The sequence below is a fragment of the Peromyscus eremicus genome, chromosome 1, assembly GCF_949786415.1.
Source record: "Peromyscus eremicus chromosome 1, PerEre_H2_v1, whole genome shotgun sequence".
Classification (NCBI taxonomy): Eukaryota; Metazoa; Chordata; class Mammalia; order Rodentia; family Cricetidae; genus Peromyscus; species Peromyscus eremicus.
Window position 1 is genome coordinate 89,083,389 of NC_081416.1, and position 11,170 is coordinate 89,094,558.

The 11,170-nt window shown below is 45.0% G+C and overlaps 1 long non-coding RNA gene across 1 annotated transcript; it reads left to right on the forward strand.

The window, feature by feature from the left end:
- Positions 1-85: 85 nt before the first annotated feature.
- LOC131900091 (uncharacterized) lies at positions 86-8,824 on the forward strand. Its single transcript, XR_009376167.1, has 2 exons — positions 86-161; positions 8,480-8,824. It is a non-coding gene; the product is annotated as an uncharacterized LOC131900091 (long non-coding RNA).
- Positions 8,825-11,170: the final 2,346 nt, after the last annotated feature.

Below are 11,170 nucleotides of genomic sequence, written 5' to 3' on the forward strand. Positions count from 1 at the left end.
CAGTGGGTGTCTCCTTTATTCAATCCAGAACAAACAGGCTGTCATTGCACCGTGTTTTCTTGTCTTTGGTCTCCTCACCTTCCAGGACACATGGAGATGCTATGGATGTTGAGTGAGATAGATGATGGCCCTGAGGCTTATGCGCCATGAGTGGAGCCAAGGTGAATGCCTGGCTCTGGGACCCACCTGCCCGCCCGTTCTCTTTTGGATGCTCTGCAGAGACGAAGTTCCAAACATCTTTAGTATTCTATCAGTCAACTCTGAGTGCAGAGATTCCAAAAAATCTCCCTGTGTTCTTGTCTTTGGAGGAGAATGTTCGAAAAACAGATTTTGAAAAGATTTGAGAAAGTGAAGTTCTGCACCTCACAACTGTGTTATCTGCCCCAAGAATGAGTCACTGGTCGTGGGAGGAGAAGCGAAAGTGTTTTTCAAGCACAATGGAGCATGTCTGACGCAAGTGACTGTAATCGCCTCTTCAACCGAATCCGAGGGGGGGAAAAACTTTTTTTAAAATTCATTCACTTGACTTTTTGAACACATCTTCTATGTCAGGCCCCATGCAGAAGGCGAAAACATGAATAGAACGTGGTTCCTGCCCGCAGCGAGCTCAGGATTAGTAAGAGAAAGGCATCCAAAATAATTGCAGCCACGTGACAGCTTCTGGAAGGAGGTCCATGGCTAGAGTTATGGGGACCCCAGCAGGAAGCCCTCAGCTGGGCTCTGGCGGGGAGAAGCTGGAATGGGCTGAGCTAAGCCTTCAAAGATCAAAGCAGTGAGCAGCGGGCAGCGGGCAGCGGGCAGGCAAATAAGAAGAGGAGGGGCATGGGCAGAGAGCCGTGGAATCGGGAAAGAACATGTCTTATGCAGGGCACCCACCAGGTTGCAGGAGGGACAAGCAGCGAAGGAAGCTTACCAGGCAAGTATCTGTACCTAAAGACCCCTCAAGTTGCAGGCCTGGCCTGTACCAGACTTTGCCTGTCCCGAGAAGCACCCCAGCCCCCCTTGTACTTGCAGAGTTTGTAGCTGCCCCCTTTTTGCCATCCTGTCCCCGCTGCTCGTTTTGACCCACAATTCATCCTCTGGCCTCCTCTGTCTTAGTGGGAACTCAAACCTTTACCCTCTTATTCCTCTTTCCTTTCTTTTCTGCATGCATGTGTAAATGCATGTTTGGGGGTGGGGGAATGCAAGCATGTATGGATGTAAATGCGTGTGTGTGTGTGTGTGTGTGTGTGTGTGTGTGTGTGTGTGTGTGTGTGTTGTACCTATGTGGAGGCCCAGGGCTGATGCTGGGAATCTCAATAGCATTCCACTTTATCCATTGAGGCAAGGTCTCACCTGAACCCAGAGCTCACGGATTACACTAGTCTACCTAGCCAGCTTGCTTAGGGCTCCTCCTTTCTATCTCCCCATTCGTGAGAGACCCTGTGTCAAGGGAATACAGCAGGGAATGGTAGAGCAAGACACCCTACGTCTACTTCTGGCCTCTGCATGCACACAGGGGCATATGCTCACGTATGTGTATGTAATATGTATACACACAAATAAATTAAAATTAAAGTTTAAAACATTTTAAGTGGAGTTTCAAACCCCTCCCCCCCCCAAAAAAAATAAAACAACCAACCAACCAATCAAACAAACAAAAAGCCCAGGGGCTGGAGAGAAAGCTCAGCTGTTAAGAGCACTTGCTGTTCTTACAGGGGCCCCCTGGTCCAGTTCCCAGCACTCACAGGCAGCTCACAACTGTCTGTAACTCCAGTTCCAGAGCAATCTGACATCTTGTTTTGGCTTCTGTAGGCACCAGGCACACAAGTGGTGTACAGACATACTCACAAGCAAAACACTCATACACATAAAATAAAAATAAAGACATCTTAAAAAAAAAAACAAAACAGCAACCAGTTCTCCAGAGTCAGAATGAGGTCACTGTGGTTGTCACTTCACAACTGTCTAAAATCCAGTGGTCAGCCCAAACCTTACTTTAAAAAAAAAAAAAAAAAAAAAAGCTCTGTCTGCATGTATGCCTGCAGGCCAGAAGAGGGCGCCAGATCTCATTACAGATGGTTGTGAGCCACCATGTGGTTGCTGGATATTGAACTCAGGACCTCTGGAAGAACAGTCATCTCTCCAGCTCCTTATTTTTCCATTGAAGTCCTGAAATGGAATGAGACGTCCAGCATGACCAGCTCTCTCTCTCTCTCTCTCTCTCTCTCTCTCTCTCTCTCTCTCTCTCTCTCTCTCTCTCTCTCTCTCTCTCTCTCTCTCTCTGGAGAAATTACCATCTCTCCAGCCCTATCCTTGAATCTTATTTCCGGCCCTAATGCTCAAAACTGTCCTTTGCTTTAAAAAAAATGGGAAAGACTTTTCTCCCTTCCCAGAGGCGCATCCTTGCGCTTTCTACCAGTTGTAAACATCAGAATATCTGAAGTCCTCTTTTCACAATGTAAATGGTTGGGAAATAAATACACATAAATTAATTTGAAAATAATTTTTTTCTAGCCTGGTGATGGTGGTGCACGCCTTAAATTCCAGCACTTGGGAGGCAGAGGCAGGTGGAATTTGAGGCCAACCTGGTCTACAGAGTGAGTTCCACAGCAACCAGACCTACACATGAAACCCTGTCTCGAAAATCCTAAAAACCAGAGAGAGAGAGAGAGAGAGAGAGAGAGAGAGAGAGAGAGAGAGAGAGAGAGAGAGAGAGAGAGAGCAGACAGAGACAGAGAAAGAAAATCACCTTTTCTAACCCCAAACTAAGACCCTTCCAGGGGAAGTTTAATTTTATGCACAACACATGCATTAATAGTTCTCCAAACACAAGAAAAAGCACATTTTAAGCATCCCCCTTCCCCAACAAGTTGTTTTGATATTTTTGTTGCCTATCTGTCTCATTCACATGGTGTAATTTTATGGAGTGCTAACTACTATGAAACCATATTTTTATATTCTACTTTTTACACTCAGTAACACATTAGTAAAATTCCCATCTTGTCACATAGGCTTTCTAATTGTCACGTTTAATTGCTTCATAATATTTAGTTGAGCAAGTTGATTATAATGTATTAACCTTTCCCTCATGGCTGGATATTTAAGCAAGTTCTAATTATTTTGTTAGTATGATTAATGCTTCAATGAGCGTCTTCCTGCTTCTGTTGATTAATTCCCTCAGGATAGATTCCTATGGGTGGAATTTGTAGTCTAGGAAGCCTGATAGGCCCTTCTGGATGGGTTTCCACTTGTGTGACCTAACCCCTCTAGATCACACCTGATTAGTTGCTTTAATGGGATAAGAGGAAAGAGAAATAGATTTTTAAATAAATATTTGTTTTTATTTTAAGTGTGTATGTGTGTACCTGAATGCATGTATGTGTACCACATGGGTGCAGAGTCTGCAGAGGTCAGAAGAGGGCATTGGATCCCTTGGAACTAGAGTTAGAGGGAGTTGTGAGCCACCATGTGGCTGCTGAGAATTGAGCCTGGGTCTTCTGCAAGAACTATGAGTGCCCTTTCTGCTGCGCCATCTTGCTAGCCCTTTCATTTCTGATAGTTTTATCCAGTATCTATACTTTTATGTCAACGAAAGATGTTACTATGATGTGGTCTCTAGTTTCCCACATCCCTGCTGATCTCTTTGTCTTATTCTTTTGCTTGATTCATTGACATTCCTGGCCTACTGCTGTAGCGAAGGACTAGCCTCTTCACCCTTCTCCAGATCTCTTCATTATTTGTGTCATTTGTAATATCATAAACAAGTCTCTGTCCTCCATGGCACGTGAAGGCAGCACCTTTGTTTTACTCTTTGAATCTCCCAGAATTTATAACCTTCCTTGGCACAAACCAGGTTCTAAATAAAACTTTACTAAGTAGACAATTATAAAAATTTGAGGGTCTTAAAAAATACTTAGACTAGATCATGGGACCCTGGCTCCCAGTGAACAACCCTTGATGAGACCCTTACAGAAACACCTCTCTTTCCTTGCTCTGTGTTTCATACAGGAGGGGAATTATTTTGTTTTTTAGATTTATTCATTTTTATATGTATGAGTGTTTGCCTGCATGTATGTATGTGCACTGCACATGTGCCTGGTGCTCCCAGAAGTGAGAAAAGGATGTCAGATACCCTGGAAGTGGGGATATAGATGATTGTGAACAACCATGCAGGGGCTAGGAACTGGACCTGGGTCCTCTGCAAGAGCAGCAAATGCTCTTAACTACTGATCTAGCTCTCCTGCCACCAGGAGGGGTGTTTTCTAGAACTCTGTGCCTGGCTCTTACTCACTCACTCACTCACTCATTCACTTACTCACTCACTCACCTACCTGCAGGCCAGAAGGAGGTGGAGGCAGGAGGATCACGAGTTCAAGGCCAGCCTGGCTAGCTCAGTCAATAGAGCATGGGACTCTGAATCTCAGGATTGTGGGTTCATGCCCCACATTGGGTGCCAAATGTAGTCAAATTTCTAAATAGTCTTATTAAATAAGAAACACAGAGCCAAATACAGAGGTAATAGCCAAAGAGATCAAAGAACTAGCAAAGAGCCATGACTACCTTATCTTACCACCTTGCCGCTGTCACTTCCCCCAGAGAGAGCTTCTTCTTGTCTGACTTGTGCTTTTATTGCCTTTCTGTTCTGCCTTCTCACTGGCTCTAAGCCGAGCCACATGACTTCCTTGTTACTGCCTGTCTATACAGACCTCCAGATCTCTATGATTCGTACTGGGATTAAAGGCTTGTATCACCACGCTTGGCTGTGTCCTTGACCATACAGAGACTCTGCCTGCCATGTGATTGGATTAAGGGCATGTGCTACCACTGCTTGACTTCTGCTTATGGCTCACTATGTGACCTCTGATCTCCAGGCAAACTTTATTTATTAACATACAAATAAAATATAACATTTCAGTACAAATAAAATATCACCATACCCACCCACACACCCACCACTCACTCACTCACCCACCCACACACCCACCCACCCACTCACTCACCCACCCACCCACCTACTCACTCACTCACCCCCCCTCCACACACCACTCCCTCCCTCCCTCCCATACCCACCCACCTACACACACATACACACACACACACTCACTTACTCACTCACCTACTCACTCACTCACACACTCACTCACTTATTGGGGGAGGTATTAAGGCAACTCCACGTAGTTAAAAGGGAGGTTTATTTGGGGGTTTTACTTACAACAAGTAAAGGGATAGGTTACAGGACCCGTCTAGTGGTATTCTCTGGAGAACTCTGCTCGGTCTACCAACATCCAGGATTACCAGGAACCAAGAGAGTCAGCATATCAAGATCTTCAGTCTTTTTTTTTTTTTTTTTCAGAGCTGAGGACCAAACCCAGGGCCTTGTGCTTGCTAGGCAAGCGCTCTACCACTGAGCTAAATCCCCAACCCCAAGATCTCCAGTCTTAAGGACTCCCATCTTGGCCCTGCCTCAGGGGTAGGCCATGGGTAGGCGTGACAGTTACCAGAAGCCTCACTGAGGGTAGTATTTCCAAGTCAAAGCTGGAACAGCTACCCACTACACTCACTCATTCCTTCTTCAGTGAAGAGCCAGAGTGAGTGTCTGATGGGCAAGTTATAGAGATGGAAAGGTCATGTGCAACCAAGAAACTTTCAATTTGGGGAGATGGTTTCCTAGGGAAGATGGGGCGCACATCCTACTGGCTTCTCCGTGTCCTACTTCATGAGACTGATTCCCCACTACGCCCCACAGGGGAGCCTGTGTTTGTTTGTTCGTTTTTTTTTTTTCTGTACTGTCTGAAGTGTCAAGTCCTTTTAGCTAATATCTGAAGATTTATTTATCTACTGTCTTTACCATTTTTATAAGGGTGGAGTTCTTGACAAGATGTCAGTCCGACTACTGGGTGTAACTCTCAATTGGTTTTGAATTTATAGAAAAGCAGTGCTGTTTCCTCCACACCATTTAGCTCTTCTTGTCCATTTCCCTTCTCCTTTTCTATTCCTCCCTCCCTTCCTTCTGGCCTGGAGTGGCGATGGCTCCCTTGCCTGGTGAGGTCCAGGTGTATCACTATGCCTTGCAGGTTCCCATAATCATTATTCATAGTGTCTTCCCTACACTCTAACTTGCTGGGAGCCTAACAACTGTTCTTTGCTGATAATCTATAGCCTCTTTGCCTACTAGATTTGACCATCCTGAGGTCTGGGCCAGGTTTTAAACCGGGGAGTGGGGGCAGAGAGAGAGAGAGAGAGAGAGAGAGAGAGAGAGAGAGAGAGAGAGAGAGAGCGAGCGATCAGGTCATGGAATTAGCCCTCCTGGGCAGTCTGCTCAGAGCTCTGACCTGCCACTCCACAGTGCTTTTTCTTAAACCACCCTCCCATTCCCTGTCCCCCACCCTGATGCTTCTGCCCTGGGACAGCCCTATGTCATGTCATGGAAGTTCCCAGTAGTAGCCCAGAGCTGGGAAAGTCCCTGCTGTCCCAGCTAGCAGATGTGTTTGGAGGGTAAATGACACTAGGCGATCTGCTATCAAAACAGGAAGGTTGCTTTCATGAGGTGCAGGTGGGAACTGGGAGTAAAATTTCCCTTGGAAAAAATTTGCATATATTGTACTCCATCCTGACAGTGTGATGGTTAAGAAACACCAAGTGAAGCCTGGCATTAGATGATAAATGATATTTCTGCACCTGCCATGACCTAACATTGTTCTCTGGTGAAATGTTTCAAACACATAGTAAACAAAGACCAAAAATTATGATCCCAGAACACCATAGCCCTGGTCCCTGTGAGTCACAGTGACACAAAGTGGCATCTTCATCATTGTTAAATCTCATAACTATTGCTCTTAGACAAGCTGCTCTGGTTGGTAGCCCAGGCTGGCTGGAAATGACTCATTTAGGGAACCTATGACTTTCCCAAAGGCATGGGCACATCAGTCAGTGAACTAGGCCCCTGTGATCATAAATAACCCTGGGAAGTGTCCCATCAGGCTGTGCTGGATTTCATCTGTCAACCTCAGAGTTTCTAGAAACAATTGAAGGTTTCTATGCAGCTCCTTTGAATTTCTATGCAACACCAGTGCCTAATATTTGCAAATACACTCTCTTGTGGCCTTGTAGCTTAGTTGGTTAAGTGATTGCCTAGTAAAAATTCACTATCCATGGAGCCAGATGATACCCTAGAAATGGTCAGCCAACTGGGCATAGGGCGAATGTGTATAACTCTATCATTTTTTAAAAAAATTGTTATTTATTTATTTTTCTTTTGGTTTTTAAAGACAAGTCTTGGCTGTCCTGGAGCTCACTTTGTAGACCAGGCTGGCCTCGAACTCAGAGATCTGCCTGCCTCTGCCTCTGGAGTTCTTGGATTAAAGGCATATGCCACCACCGCATAGCAAAATTTTTTATTTTTTATGTGTAGGGATATTTTGCCTGCATGTATGTCTGGGCACTATGCCTACGAAGGCCAGAAGAGGACATTGGATCCCCCTGGGGCTAAAGTTATAGTGGGCAATGAGCTGTCATGTGGGTGCTGGGGATTGAACTCTGTTCCTTTGGAAGAACAGCCAGTGCTTTTAACTGCTGAGCCTCTCTCAGCCTCTCATCCTAGCATTTGGGAGACGGAGGCAGGAAAAGCACAATGCTGAAGGCAGCCTAGGCTATGCAGTGAGACCTTGTCTTAAAGAGTGAAGAAAAGAGAAGGAGATGGTTCGGTGGGTAAGGGTGCTTGCCAAACAGTCCGACAACCCGAGTTCAACCCCAGGACCCACGTGAAGGAGAAAGGAGACAATCAGCCCCGGACAGTTTCCTCTGGCTTCCACACTTGTACCATGGGGCACACACCCTTCCATGTCATCCACACAAATTTAACTTAAAATTTAAAACAAAAAAGAAGAAATTGCCATGCATTATCCATTGCTGGAAACACCAAGATGCCATGGCCTCAATGCCCATTTGACCAGAAAAAAATTATCTATACCCACAGTCTGCTTTCCTAGTCAGCATTTGCGTGGCTTTCTTGTCTTCAGTATGTGCTGTGGCCATATTGAACATGTGTGTCTACATGTGTGTCTGTGTGGTGTTCTGCAACAAGGATAGCAACACATATCTATAACTACTTATAAGTTGAGGCAATGAGACAGAGAGGAATGACTGTGTATTTTAATGTCAGCCAGGACCAGAGCTGTAGAACTTTATTAGCTGTGTGTCCTCAACACACTGCATAGTGTCTCTGGGCAGAGTTCCTCTAATGTGAAATAGGAACGAAAGCATTTTATTCGTCTCATAGGATCATGATGAATATTAAGAAGGAGTTAAGATGGTGTATGTCTACTCATTGCCTGACAGGCTGAGAGTGCTCACCCCACAGTTGGCAAAACACTCTGGTTCTCATCATGCACATAAAGTAAATGTGGATGGTGGCTGCATTTACTTTGAGGAACAGTAGAGGGCAGGGCAGACCTCCCAAAGCTGTTTGTGACGCACTGGTTTTTAAATGTACTTTCAGGAGGAAAACAGGAATTCCAGAGATGTCTTCCTTGAATGCTTCTCATGAAAGATGACTCTATCACGTCTTCTAATATCTTCATAGAAACTGGAGTGTTCCTGTTAGGCAAGAATCCAAAGAAGATATTGAGCAATGTATAACCAGGGACTTCATTGCCTTCACAGAATTTTAATATCGCTGCAACTTCCCAGTACGGACTTGTGCTTGTCTCATAGAACGGGACCACAAGATGCAGTATTTTAAAGTTGATCATCACAACCCAAAACTTTATAAAAATCAATGTGAAGTTATTAAAATGATTATTTTGAAATCATTTCAAATGTTAATAAAGCCTGTTTGAAATTCTGCACTTTGGTTAAACCAGGGAGGCAACTTTGGTATTGATTTTATGAACTGTAACTCACAGATTACTAGACACCCTCCTTCATTCCAGCTGCTTCGTCAAGAGAAGACACGACCTTTCTGAGCGTGGCTGTAGTAAACCACCGACAGCAGCAGAAAGGGGTTTGAGAAACTGATGGTGACAAACACTCGTCGCAGTGGTCAGGTGTGCGAGGTGTTCAGTGGGTAGAATTGCTTGCTGTCCAGTTTGACCTCCAGTTTGATCATCAGGTTCAACATGGCAGAAGTAAAAAAACCAAGTCAGCAGGTTCTCCTCGGATGTCTACGTATGTGCTGTGCGCGCGCACACACACACACACACCCACACCCACACACACACACACACATGCATGCACGCACACAGACACACAGTGCACACACAGACACACACACATACATGCACGCACGCACACACATGCACGCACACACACACACAGACACACAGACACACACACACACATACAAACTTCAACCCATTATGCTTCAATTTGTAGAAATAATGAAGAAATAGACCTACCAGCCTATGTGGGACTTGGATACAATCAACAACAACAAAACCCCCGAGTGTTGGAGTGTCAAAAGCTGACAGAGCAGGGCTGAGGATCCCCGCCCTACCCTCCATTCTTCATGTGCTGCATATAAAGTAGCACTTCGGGTTGCTTGGTCTAAAAGTCCAGTGTTTGAGATGTTCTAGGAGCACCACCTTGCCTTACTGGCTTGCAAACATTGGGTGACTCTGTGACAAAGAAGTGGCTTAAGTGACACTTTAGAAGGCTGTAGCTTAATGTATCCTAATGATATGGAAATCTGACTCGGAACATGAAAGCTTAGGAGGTGTGCTTCGTGCAGTTGTGACTAATGCAGAGACCACTAACATGGATGTCTCTCTAGCCTTCACACAGGAAGTGACAGGAGGAAACAATTGGATTTTTTTTCACTTTTTGACAAATCCAATTAGGCCTGAACTGATACATTATGAAAGCTCCTATTGTGCACCAGTGTGATTTAGACTTAATGTGTGTTCCTTGCAGTGACGTTAGGAGATGGCTATCATATTAAAGCTCTTGGGACATTATAAATCAGTGCGCCAGCTCCCACCCTGATAAAGCTCTGCTACTAAAGCCAGCTGAAGTCTGGTGGGATAACTTTGTGGTAAGCACTTTCTAGGCAAGCGTGAAGACCCTAGTTCAGATCCCTGGGACCCACAAAGAGGCAGACACAGTAGCCTGCAGCTGCTGTCCCAGCTATCTTACAGTGAGACAAGAGGCTGAGAGGAGAACCTCCCAAAGCTTGTGGGCCAGTTAGCCCCGTGTACACATTGACAAATACAAGAGACCCAGGCTCCGACAAGGTGGAGGGTGAGGACCTACATCTGAGGTAGTCTTCTGGCCTCCACACATGTGCCACGGCTTGTGTGTGCTGCCCACAGTCTCACACAAGCATTATGCAGACATAGACACATCATATAGACATATCTCCCTCATCCCCCCCCACACACACACATACACACACACAAAGATTTTAAAAGTTAGTGTAACTAAACATTCTGCTTAGTTCTGGAGTAAAATCAGTGAATTATAGACAGAGTAATACATTAGATGTGTTATTCTCCTTATGTGCTAAGTGTTAATATGGAAGCAGATTAGAAATGGCCATGCTGCATGCAGAAGTAAGTACTTTTTGAGGAGAAAAACTCTAAAATATTTCCACTATGAAATTAACCCTTCCTGTTCTTGGAAGACACGATTCCATTTTGTCACCTTGGAAAAGAGGTGAGTAGATTTTCAGGCTTTCTTGATTGATGTCTTAGTCCCTTTTCTAGTACTGTGATAAAACACTATGAGGGGTTGGAGATTTAGCTCAGTGGTAGAGCGCTTGCTAGGCGCAAGGCCCTGGGTTCAGTCCTCAGCTCCGGAAAAAGGAAAAAAAAAAAAGATAAAACACTATGAGATTTAATTGGGTCTATGGTTTCAGAGAGTCAGAGCTCTTAATGGCAGAATGAAGGGACAGCTGAGAACTCACAATTTGACCATGTCCCTGAGATAGAGAGAGAGAACTGGAAACTGCAGAGTCTTTTGAACACCCATCTCCTTCAACAAGGCCACACCTCCTAGTCCTTCCCAAACAGTTCCACCAGCTGGAGGGCAAGTATTCAAACTGCTATGGGATGGTCTGTATGTGCTCTGATTGGTCAGTAAATAAAACACTGATTGGCCAGTGGCCAGGCAGAAGTATAGGCGGGACTAACAGAGAAGAGAATTGAGAGAACAGGAAGGTGGGAGGAGACACTGCCAGCCGCCACCATGACAA